The 13,396-nt window shown below is 41.4% G+C and overlaps 1 pseudogene; it reads right to left on the reverse strand.

The window, feature by feature from the left end:
* Positions 1-4,416: 4,416 nt before the first annotated feature.
* On the reverse strand, positions 4,417-13,047 carry LOC149148573 (E3 ubiquitin-protein ligase CHIP pseudogene; annotated as a pseudogene).
* Between the last annotated feature and the right edge of the window lie 349 nt (positions 13,048-13,396).

Genomic DNA, 13,396 nt, shown 5'->3' on the forward strand with positions numbered 1-13,396 from the left:
CCATGCAAACTTATAATTTACTTTATCTTACAGATGTTGATCATTAATCTGTGTATCATAATCAAATAAACAGTAACCAGAAACAGTGAAACAGAGTAGAAGACAATCACACACAAGAACATAAGGTGGAAACCAAATGTGGGTGAAAACCACCTGCTGCAATTCGTCTCTATCTTCTTTTTAATTAGAAACTTCTTTTTACAATAATTCTGTACTAGTGCAATCTTTTACCAGTACACAGGTTGCAACCTGCAAAGAGCTACAACCCTCTCTCTTTCTCCAGCTTCTCCTGGAAGGGAGCTACAACCCCCTTAGCTCTTGCACTAGCCAAGATACTAGTACATAGGTATTGGCCTACAGAAGGCTACAACCTTCTCTTTCTTCCAGAGACCACGTTTCATAAATTTTCAGATTGGATCCATGAACATCAATCAATCATCAAGAATTTCTTGCATCAAACAATCTCCTTTTCACCAATTAGAACTGAATCAAGTAGAAACTTCTCTGACAGCTGTACCCAAAACACAGTAATAGTAACCACACACCAAATACTAAACCCAGAACACTGCAGCAATAAACAAAAGCTGCTAGAACACAACTCAAGAGATATATGTTATTCAATAACCAGAAACCTACGTGCATGCGCTTCTTTGTTTGGACCAATCTGCATATACGTCGTTTTTACTCACAGAACCAGCGTGTATACGTGCCTTCGCTTCACTGAACCTGCATACAGATCTATAAAGGATAATTCACTCTTTCAAATATTCAGACTTTAATTAACCCAGATTACCAAATTTATAGATCAAGCATGCGCCACATATAACGGATCAAAATCATACAAAGATACTATTATTCAAGACTTAAGATTATGACGGATCTCCTTCCTCTTTTAAAGTCTTAGGCCTTCCACAATACCACGGTCCAAAACCATAGCAAAACAATACCATGGACCCAATACTTAGGATCAACACTCTTGACGAGATACCATGGCCCAAAACCATAGGTTCAATTACCAAGGACTAAATACCACGAACCAAAAGTAAGTTCTCCAACATATACGCGCTTTTCCTTGCGTGAAAGTGCGTGTATACGCATACGCTCCTTTGTAACGTTACACCCGCGTGTATACGCGCCTTCGTCTAGGTGAACCTGCGTATATATCTTTTTCTTCTTTTTGAGTGCCTAAACTATGATCTGTTACCAAAGAGAGTTGCCATCAATGACAACACCTGTGCCATAGCTCCAAACCTGTCCCATAATGCCAACATATTCCAGGTATTGTTGTACCTGCCCAACAGCCTGTTCAGGGAATTCCTCAAGCAGTTGTCTAACCTATGCAAGGAATTCCTCAAACACCTGTTCAGCAACCAATTCAACGACCTGTTCAAAGTTTGCCACAGACCCCTATTCAAACCACTGTTTCACAGTCAGTTCCAAGTTCTCCTTAGCCACCTATTCCAAGAGTATAACAACGACAGTTCCAGTAACCCCTCAAATATTTTTTTCCTCAGACTACTCAAGCAATCTCACAAGATTTTGCTTATTGAATTATTCCTATCGTCCAGTCTATACCACATATTCCTATCAGGCAACCCAATGTCAGAACAACACAAACACATTTCCAAGGTCAAGCTTACCAGGTTCCACCTTTCCAAGGACAAGTTTTTTAAATTCCACCTTATCAAGGCCAAACTTTCCAAAACCCACCTTTTCAAGGTCAACTCATTCAAAGTCAACATGTTCAAAGTCAATTTTTTTAAGTTCAACTTTTTCAAGCACAACCTGTGCAGGGGAAATATTACTTAGTTCAAATGGTTCAAGCTCAACCTTTCCAGAGTCAACCGTACCCCGGTCATACCTATCAAGTCCCTGATCAACCTTAACCCAGTATGGTTCACCCTTATTACCCTAGAGTTATTCCAATTCCAACTGCTCAGGCTATTCGAGGATATCCTGGATATCCGCCTCCAGGGGTTGGTCTTAACCCGCAAGGTTATCAAACTTTACCGCACAGTCCTAGTTGGTAGGTACCATTTATTGCCAGATTTATCCCAGTTAATGACAATCCTATTTATTATTATCCTTTTTCGTCTACCATTCCTACCAAGTTACCAAGAGACATACCTAAATTCAAAGGGAAATCAGGAGAGGATCCATCCAATCATGTGATGACATATCATATTTGGTGTGCATCGAATTCTTTAATCGATGATTCCATCTGTCTATGCCTTTTCCAACAAACTTAACCCGTTCGGCAGCTAAATTGTACCTTGATCTACCTCGTGCCTCTTTCCATAACTTTAACTCTCTGGAAAAAACATTTTTAACCCACTTTTAGCTACTAATCCATTATGATATTGGTATCAAACTATTGACTTCTTTAAAATAATCGAAGTCGACTCACATCTTCGATAATATCCATGAATGGAGATGTAGATGTCACTTAGTCAAAGTTTTCATTCTAGATTAAATTTTAGATGAATGGTTTATGTTAAATACACACATGCCAGAAAGAGTATGAAAGATAAAACATGAGAGTACATTTTTTATTCTCAAATCATATACATTTATAGTACATGGTGTGACCGTTGGGTTCCACATCCCAAGGTCTCTTGGACTTCCTTAGTCTATTCCTCTTCCACACTAACCCATAGAGGATTAGGTGTCCAACATTCCCCCACTTAATCTGAAGGGTTATGTATGAGTCCAAGAAGAGAGTTGTAATAAAAAAATGTGAAAAAAATGCATGGCAGCACTAGGCTGAATGTGCTGTCTAAAATGTTGGTATAAAGGGCAGTGGTTTAAGGATGACCACCAACACTAGAACGCTTAGTGCAGTTCCTGGAACTCTTCCAATTCTGGCATGAAGCTCAATTCTTCTACTAAAGGAAGTGTTCCTGATGTTTGAAGGAAACCTTCAACCATGAAAGGGAGGTCTCACCCCACATAAAAGGGATAAATTCAACCTATGATGGTTTAAGGATGACCAACAACTCTAGAATGCTTAATGCAATTCCTGGAACTCTTCCGAAACTGGCAAGAAGCTGAAGTCTTCTGCTAGAGGAAGTGTCCCCAATTCTATTCCTAAAATTCTTCCGAAACTGGCAAGAAGTTGAAGTCTTCTGCTAGAGGAAGTGTCCCAGATTACCAACTGAAGGCATGCTCAGGGGAATCTTTGTCTCTAGCTACAACTCTGAATCTGGTACGGTAGGTTGTAGCTCAGGCTCGCTTGATGTGACTTTGAAGCTTGTAGATGACCATCATTTCCCCCTCTGTCAACTACAAGGTGAGATGATGGAGAAAACTCAACTACAAGTCTATTCAATACTCAAGAACAAGTTCTGACATGTGATTGGAATATCTTCTTGGCTGTTGATGCGCATTGTCAAGAAGAGATCCATCCAAGATGAATATTTGTTCTTGCAGGAGGTTTGTTTCTGAAGCGTTTGTTTGAATAATGATGGGTTTTATGACAATGCTTACATGTATGAAGATCAAAACAGTGATCTTTCAGATGGCCAACTCAGTCACAGTGTTGTCATTTCACAATCTGTTGTTGTTGCTATTGTTGTGGAAGAGGGGCAGAATCTGGAACAGCTAGAGGTGAACTGTCATGAGGAGCAGGTGAAGATGAATTGTCCTAAAGAAATTCAGCACTTTGAAACTGGATGGGTTTGGAGTAGTCTGGAATATGAAAGGACACATCCTTGTCATATCCAAGACCAGTTTTGTGCTTTTTGTGGACAAGCTCTTCCCAAGGTCTGATGATGGGCTTGGGAAGTGCAAGCTGAACTTCTGCATCTGTATGTAACCTTGCTGCTTTATTGGGTACTAAATCTGAATGAACTGTAACATTATTGTCTTGTTGTTTATGGGAGTCTATTTCAATCTTCTAAACAGAAACAAGTTTAGAATGATGACTCCACTGCTGTAATTCTTCATGGTGTAGTTGAGATTCAAGCTGCAAATATTCAATTTGTTCTTGTGCATATTGTAGACATGTCTGAATTTCTGAGAGAGAGCATTTGCTGATTTGGAATGTGTCATCAACAGTATATTGTATAAGAGTTTTCAAAGACTCTGATACTTCACCAATTGGAGTCATTTTTAACCTCAAAAAATAGTAAAATAATGAGGATCTCAACACACTCCAAACTATAATACAATGCTAAGACAAAGAAGCTCTCAATATTCTCCACTCTCCAAATTAAATAATAGATAATTGTTTATAAAATTAAATAATGTGCTGACGACTTCTCATTGCTACACTCTGAGATCGACCAAAAATTGGACAAGATATACTATTGATTACTTGCCTATCGAACTGTTGTACATATGGATCAAAGAATTCATTCGTTATTGTATGACGGACTGGAGCGCTGATGGATATTATCTACATCTTTGTGATGAAAATCAAAACCTCGGGTGGTGAACCCATATTAGTGTATCAATAAACCAATATAATTTAAACACCATAATACCACTCGATTGGTTGAAGAACATCTAACATAACATATTTTATAACGCCAACTCCAAACCTCTGATTCATGCTCCCAAAGAAGTCAACATTATTATACAAGGAAGTCTCCAGATGTTTTAGTTTCATATCATTTTGTAAGCCCAGCCATGCTTGCCTAAAAAGTCTTGAACAGCTTCCTTAATAGCCAAATTTGGGGCCAATTACTCAGCTTTAAGTGGCTCCCATGTAATTGGATCAAAGTTGCCAACCTTCTGTAGATGTTCCAAAATAACTACTCTCTCATATGTAACTCCACTAGGAGTTACCACTGGATCCCGAAAGATGTCCAATGTAATTTTGCAACACAGATATTTAGGTACCTCATTAGGAATATCCACCTCCACTACTTTGTCAAACATGTCAGAGAGTAATTTCATTCATTCCTTGTGAGTAATTTCTAACTCCACTTTCAAAGAGTTTTCACAGCTTTCAGATTTTCCTTCCAAATCATTTGATTCTCTACCATCACTATGTGTGCTTTCTGAAACCCCATTATTGGATGTACTTTCTCATTCTTACTGCAGAGCCCTTTCACAAATTGCTCTTAACTCTTGTTTTTTTTGTAGACGAAGGCGTGAAGTAGACTCCCACTCTAAATATCTTGCTTTTGCAAGTTCCTACCAGATCTCCTCCACCATATAACTTGAATAATGCTAACAAGGATACACCAGATACCATGACAACTTTAAACCTAACTCCAGGAATATCTTCCATGGCATGCCCCTTTCGCCCAAATCCAGCGATCAACACCTCGTCATTTTCTTCAATGTATTTCAAAGGCCAACACAAATAGGCTCAACCTTGATGCAATTGGTGTTGAGTGTGATAATTTAGGTTCTGTGAGGGTTGATGAGTACTCTCGAAGCACAGTTCCAAATATATGGGCAGCTGGAATCTGGAAAAATCTCACGCACCAGTGGAACTTGACTTTCCATGTGATCCAAGACAGAGCAGGTGTTCATGCAAGTCTATCTGGCGCTCAAGGTTCGCCACTCGAACCGGTTTCCATAGGTTCTATGCTTATTACGTTTGTTCAAATTTTCGATCTTTTTTATGAGTACCAGAAGTGCAACAATGCCCAGGAAACGAGTTTGATTCTCCCAGACCTCTGAAAATGTGGTTGATTCGAATTCCAAAGCTCGAAAGTCTCCATTCAACAAACGAAAATCATCACCTCTTTTTGCTTCCAAATTAAAATGGATCCTAATTTTTACCTGCCCCTTACTTTTACTCTTAGTGCTTGCCCACACTTTTCACCTTCTACCTGGCCGCTGGTTCCGTGGCAGCCAGCATGCTGTTATTGTTGGCGACTCAGAGCTATCTGTTTATGAAAAAGGACTCGTGAAATCCGACATCACGCCATTGACAATGTCAATCGTCCGCTCAATATGAGCGACCTGCTATAATGGAGCTTGGATAGCCAACAGTAATAGCCAGCGTTTAACGACCTCGAGTTCTACTCAAAGAAGAGAGCGTTAAAGGAACAGGAGAAATTCCTAGACAACTTAAGTGCTGACAAGCTGACCAGAATGGTGCCTTTTTTTTTTATTTAGCAAATTATTGCAGAGAAACGGCTGAGTGAAACCACTGAGCAAATTCAGAATGGCAGGACAGAAATTGCCACAATAACTCTGAGTGAAGGAGCGTTTCTCAGTGCAGCAATGAAATAGGAGAATATTTGGACTAGAAGGTCAGAACTGATCGACAGTGTGGCAAAGAAATTGTAAGAAAGAGAGAGCGCCAGGTAGAAATATGATAGGTATAGTTCTAAAATGCGTAGAGAGACAGACTTGACTTTCTCAGAAAAATTAAGAGAAACATGTCCAACGATTTATGGGCAGAGATTGCAGCTAAAATTTAGCTGAGAAAACATTCATGAAATGTAGAACTGATGGCAGAAATGACCTACACAGAAAGGCCATAAAACAAGTGGCTCAAATATGAGCAGGGCCAGATATCACCTGCTCTGATACCATGTTAAACAAACACATGGCAGAAAGAGTATGAAAGATAAAACATGAGAGTACATTTTTTATTCTCAAATGATATACATTTATAGTACATGGTGTGACCGTTGGGTTCTGTTAGTTTCAGTCTTTCCAGCCTTCCTCCAGTGATCAAACGTGCTCTTACAAAGTGATTTTGAAGTGTCAAGGTCAAATTTTGTCATTTCAGTGAGTCTTCAAGAAAAATTTGGTCACTAGGCATTAGGTCTAGGGTTTGCTTTCACTCTTTTCAAAGTTGCCCAAATGTCAGTCTATGTCACTATTCAGCTGAGTCTATCATCATTCATAGGGTTTTCATTATCATGTCAGTGTCTAATGAGTCATTTTACACCTTGTTCATGCTTCAGTTGTGCCTAGGCAAGGTCATTTCCCTCTCCTAGGGTTTTGAAGCCAATTTCTCTTGGACAGTCAAAACATCGGCAAAACTTGTATCCTGATGTTCATACACCTTCCCCTATCCTTAAAGTACCTTATAAAACACTTTCCATCCCTTAGATCCGCCAAATTCCTCATTTTTGTACAAACCCTAGTTTCTAGCTACAACCTGGCAATTTTCTAGGTTGGGCCTGTGTTTTGCCTTTTTGGACCCCTTCCCCTCACTCAATCTCTGAGATTCCACTTTCCCCTGCTTCCTAACATCCCTCCCCACTCCCAAAAATTTCCCCAAGAATTTAGAAGCCCCCTATCCCCTTCATTTTGCTTCATTTCGACAAAATTCCTTGTTTCACACATCGGGACAAGTTTCACTCAAATGATGTTTCAGAGCAATCAAAGATGAATTTTGGGACACTGAGAGAGTTTTTTGTCCAAAACATTCCAAAGAATAAAAACCTCCTTCAATTTTTGCACAGGTGTCATTGTTTGAGAGAAATGTCAAGAATAGTGTTGCCTCAGGAGAATCAAAAACACCTCTGAAGTGACCTTGGGAAAATCAAGTTTTCTCCTAGCTTGGTTGGCCAAATGATTTTATTTATGGGTAAAATGATAACTAGACATAAAGATATTTTCAATGAGCTATCATGAGCTCAATTTGGGGTTGAGAAAGGCATTCAAAAGCTGACTGCAACAGCACTCTTCCTTGAGGCAGCCTCATTTGGCACTTTTTGACCAGTCTTGGGAGATTTGATTTTTGACAGATCAAATGAACTCCAAATTAAAAATTCCAGTTGATTTAGAAAGTAGACTCAAATATCTTTCCAACGAGCTATCCTGCGTCCAATTCTAACATCAGTAAGGCCTCCAAAAGCCTCCTGCAAAACGCGACCAGTTGAGCCTGGCGCGCGAGCCGTTGAAGGCGCGCGACCCATCAGGGCACCTCCAGCAGTGTAAAAATTACACAGGTGCGACCCATTGAGGGCGCGCGACCGATTGGGCAGTGCGCGCGACCCGTCAGTGACCTCCCTTTCAAACTAATTGCAAATTCGCTCAAGCACCCTCCAAATCATCAATTTGCTTGAGGTAGGTTCTCCAAACTTTGAAATGGTTGTTGATTATATTAGAGGGACATTATGCATTTGTTTTTGAAGATCAAATTGTGCAAGAGCAAGACCTCCATATGGCTGTATGTTACATTGTAAAAGTGTGCTAGGGTTTATTGTTGTTTCATGGTTTTTCCCTTGTAATTATTTTCCTCTTTCCCCTTTTCACTTTCCTTGTATTTCCATGTAATTTCCCCTGCTAATTTGTAAAAGAAATACAAACCCTACCCCTCTCCCTAAACACTAAAACTCAAACCCTAACCCTACCTCTCCATATGCCCATGTAAACACATGAATTTGATGATGCATATGCAATGATTTTTTGCAATGTTTTCCCTAAATTCCCTGTTATATACATGTATTCCCATTTTCCTTTCAAAAATGTCCCTTCCCTAACTTTCCCCTCATGTTCCTTGTCCCCTTGAAACAGCAAAGAAATCAGCACTTTTAAAGGCAGAAACAGCAGTACATTTTGTCCACTCTGCTCCTTAAACAATGTCAGAAACCAAAACATATGAGCAGAGTGATGACCATTCATCATCTCCAGAGGTTGAAGTACAGAGGAGGCCACATAGAGGTGGAAAAGGTGGCCATCACAGGAGAGAGGAGCCTACTTCTTTGGCAGGTCTACAAGCTTGTCCTTTGGCAGTTTCTTGCTTTCAGTACATGTCCTGTTATGAGTTTTGTGAGAGGATCTCTCAGATTCAACATCACCGAGAGTTGGCCCGCCTCTTTGTCTTGCACTTGCATGAGGGACATGTTAACCTTGCTGGGGTGGATTTCATTTTGACACCCGAGATCATTGCACAGGCTACAGGGATTCCAAATTTCGGGGAAATTTGGAATAAGCATAAGGTATTGGATACTGTTCACTTTGAGCCTTTTGTTCGGCCACCATTCATGAGACATTTGGCCGGTGTGTTTCCTTTCAGGTTCCTCCGGAGTCAGTATGCCCCCATGTTGAAACTCATTATGCTTTATTTCACCTGTGAGGGCAGGTTTTCCCAAGTATACTCATATCACATTCGCCTCTTGATGCACTTCACTCGAGTGCGGATGATGAACATCCCAGTCTTCTTTTATCAGAACATTGAGAGGATGGTCTCCGTCATGCAGAGGAAGAGCCCGGCCCAGCAGTACAGGAGCCTATGTCATTATGGTTTGATTCAGCTCGTAGTCTTGCATCAGTTGGCTCAGCAGGGCATCTCATGGGAGGAGTTCAATTCCCGTGAATTTTTTACAGCACCACCCCAGCCACATCCTAAGTTCATTCAGGAGGAGGGAGGACCATCTCAGCAGCCTAATATTCCGGTCACTCGACATGTTAGTTCCTCACCTCAGCTCACTTATCAGAGACGCCAGAGGGCCTTGTTTGCAGCAGCTCGGTGAGTACTATCTCCACAACAGGTGGAAGGGGTATCGCCTTCATCATCGGCTCAGCGAGTGTTATCTCCACATCAGGTGGAAGGGGCCTCGCTTTCTTCACCAGCACAGGTACTAGAGAGGGGCAAGCAGCCCATGATTGATGAGGGGCCATCAGGAGTTCCCGATATTGAGTTTGTTGACCTTGAGGCCAGTTCTCCTAGCCAAGAGGCAAAGGAGGTCATTCAGCATCTCAGAGCTGAAAATGATGCCTTGCGGAGGAGATTAGAGGGAGCACAATGGACCATCACCTACCTTGAGCAGCGCAACAAACAGCTGGAAGATGAGCAGGCACTTGATGAGTTATGGAGGATTCGTAGTGACCGAGTCTTGAACCGAAGAAGACCCGGTGATCCTTTGCCCGCTGACCGAGAGTCCATGCTCATCCAGGAGAATGCACACTTAGAGAGGCTGTTGGCAAAGGCCAACCAAGAGAAGAAATTGTTGAGACACATGAAGAATCATTACTGGGCAAGAATGCATGTGTGCAAGGCCAAGATGAAAATGTTTCAAAGGCGGTTGTCCGAGGCTCTTAGACGGAAAAAGAAGACCAATCCACTCCGTATCTTGGTTGAAGCATCCCTCAAGGATCTAGGCACTAATTAGCTCAGACACAGCACAAATCCCAAAAAAAATTTAGAATTTTGGGTGAATTTTGGCAATTTTTGGTAATTTACAGGTTTTTCCCATTAACGAGTCTCACCCCGCGCGCGACCCTACATCATGGCAACTCCTTTTGGCGAAAACTCAGCATTTCTAGATTTTTCATGCAAAGTTACACATGCCTGTGAATGGACTTGAGATTTTGTGCAGTTTTGGTTCCCCAAAAGGTCAAAAAACTACCAAAAAATGACTTTCTGGCCCTTTTTTGAGTTGCAGAAACCAGTCTTGGGAGAATTAAGTTTTGATGGGGTAAATGACCTCCAAATTCAAAAATTCTAGTTGGGTTGGAAAGTAGACTCATATATATTTCCAACAAGCCCACTTTTGCTCAATTTGGACACCTGCAAGTGCCTCAGACATCGCTCCCAAGGCGCGTGACCCGTCAGGCAGGGGCGCGCGACCCGTCAGGCAGTTTTTGCCAGATTGCATTGTACAGCCCGGAAAACGCAGTTTTGACCCAGTTTGACTTTTTGGGGTGGAAGATGATTATCTTTGATGTAATTATTGTAACTCTAAGACACTTTTACTCTTATGTAACACTTCTAGAACATTCATTCATGAAAAGGGTAAATATTTAGTGAATGAATTGGTTTCCAAGTTTATAGAGGCAAGTTGTTTTGACTGCCTAATTTGTAGTGCTTAGTTTAGAAGTGGTTGAAACAGCTCCTAGGATAGTGAGCTCGACCCATGGAGGCAGGGAAAGAGGTTAGATCATCTATATTATGTATTGTTTTGCTCATTTTCATGGTTGGACACTTGAGGGAGAAGCTATCATTGTATTATTTCACTGTATCTCTGCAATTTTTGGCAAGGAAGACCAGGGTTTTGCAGTCATCTTTGGGATTCTTGTGGACTCATGTGTTGATGGTGTGTTTCTCAATGTTCTTGTAAGCTTTTTTATGTGATTCATTTCCTTTCTTTACTTCTGCACATTAAACAAATGAAGTGTTAAAGTAAGAATTCATGCTTGCCATGCTCTGCTTTTAAGTTTGTTTAATTTCAATGTTTTCTTCTGTCTAAAGAGAATTCAAAGTTATTGTTTGCTCTCTTTAGCTCTTCATCTTTCATTCCTGACCATCCACCTTAGTTAAAGGCATCAACGCTGTCTCCTACCTCGCCCCAAGGAACCCCCTGCAGAAACTGTGTCCAATCCCCGCACCCAAAATTGCCATCCCCTCAATTTGCCATCAAAAACCCAAAAAACCCCAAATAAAACTCTTTGATCAGTTTACTAGCCTAATATCAGTGTTACCTTATTGGTCATCTCATCTATTGAAGATTTTACCGAGATAGACCGGAGAGAGCCTTCTCCTGCCCCGTAGGGATAGCTACAAGGCTAAATGGTTTGATGTTGCCTTGAGGTTTACCTTTCTCAGCCTGAGGTGAAATTTCAAGCGCTAACAGGTTCCACATCCCAAGGTCTCTTGGATTTCCTTAGTCTATTCCGCTTCCACACTAACCCATAGAGGATTAGGTGTCCAACAGTTTACAAAGTCACTTCTTCCTATTATTATAGAATATGTTTCCAAGGGAGGTGTCATCACAGAAGAGAAAGTAATTTCTCGTGCCCAGTACTTAGACTTAGTCTACACTCAATCTGGCACTTTGTACAAAAAAATCTTGAATTTACCTCAGCCTACGAGTGAACCTATTATTACATCTCCTACATGATAAGAATATAATGTTGTTGATGGCATTATAGGTTATGTTAGCCAACAATCTAAGGGAAAAAAGAAAAAATCTAAAGATACTCAGACTTTGGCCATACAAGATACACCATCTTAAAATGCTACCTACTACTGACCCTCCTGACACTCAGCCTTTGGAACCTTTGCATCAGAATTTCTCCTTGCCCTCAGAAGCGCAAGCCCTCCGGACCTTTAAGTAAATGAAGAGGATGCGCAAGCAGGCTCGACCGCTAGGGAGAGGTTTTGTCAATATGTGACAACTAAACTTTATTGCCTTGGCGGCTAACCTCGCTGGTTGATCTCCTTGACATTGGAACCTACCTATGCTCTTATGGACCTAGTTCAACTTCTATATGCCGGTATAGTATTTGAACGGACTACGGGAGGACTCCTGACACCCTAATACGGGATCTCTGCTTGGTCGAGCCTCAATGACAACATCCTGCCACGAGGGAAAAGTCCGGAAATGGCCTAGTTAATATAGCTGAAATTACACTTTAGGTCTCCAGATGGGAGTGATTGATCAATTTGATTTATGATGAGTCTGCTGCTTCCCCTAACGCGCCCAGGCGCCTGTACTATAGCATGGTATTTGAAGAATTTCAATTGATAAGTATCCGTTATATCTACGTATATATAACACTGCAGCTATGTGATATGGGCTATGGCTCATAGTGAAACTATTTTTGAGATCAATTGATCCAAATCGGATCCTAAAATGCTCTCTAAGTTTTTATAACTCTGTAAAAATTCATGCCAAAGTTTCAGAGACTTACAAAGGTCGAGCTTATCAGAAATACCCTCGGAACAGTTGTAAATTGTGAGCAGCGCGGAGCAACGAGGACCCTCGGTCAAGCGCGCAGACCGTTGGCCCATGGTAACACGCGTTGCCACGAAACAGCAAAATGAGAGGTCTTTTGGAGAAATGGGGGAGGTTTTCCGATATGCGATTAGCGGCGCATATCACTGGGCAAACCCCTCAGTGAAGGAAAAGTCCCGAGCGACCGAAAACGAAAAGTCAAAAACCGTACGGAATTTGCCAATTACGTCAGAGGCGGGTCCCACATGAAAACTAGCAGGATACCAGAAGGGCTTTGAGCGGTAAGTGGTTTCAACCAAGTCCCGCCTGATGCCACACACTGGGTGCCACGCGTCTGGCAGAAGAGAGAGAAAACTGCTCACATCGGATGGGTAAATGTCATGCAACTTACCTGCCCGATATGGACATAGACCATAGGATCCGGAGGCTCCAGATCGACGGTGGACATGCGATCCGATGGAAGACTAGATTCAATGGGGTAAACAGGCCGAGTTATATAAAGTTTGAAGTCTGACATGAACAATGAGTTGGCAGAAGAATCATGTTTACGGGAAATCTGGGGGATAAACGGAAATAACGACCATTCAAACACTTCCAAGAGAATTGACACTCAGTTCGTTATGAAACAGGTGGCAACATCCCTATCAAGCGTTACACAGTGATGATGACGCAGAACAGGGGAATTCAAATGGACAGAGGCAGAAGAACCAAAACACCGGGAAGTGGAAATGAACAGTCAGAAAGCAGATTGACTTTAAAGCCACGAACTGACAGAGACAGAGAAAGCAGTGAGAAAA

The sequence above is a fragment of the Pinus tabuliformis genome, chromosome 9 (genome assembly GCF_031772625.1).
Source record: "Pinus tabuliformis cultivar Carrire ecotype Pingquan chromosome 9, CPIR1, whole genome shotgun sequence".
In the NCBI taxonomy this organism is placed as follows: domain Eukaryota; kingdom Viridiplantae; phylum Streptophyta; class Pinopsida; order Pinales; family Pinaceae; genus Pinus; species Pinus tabuliformis.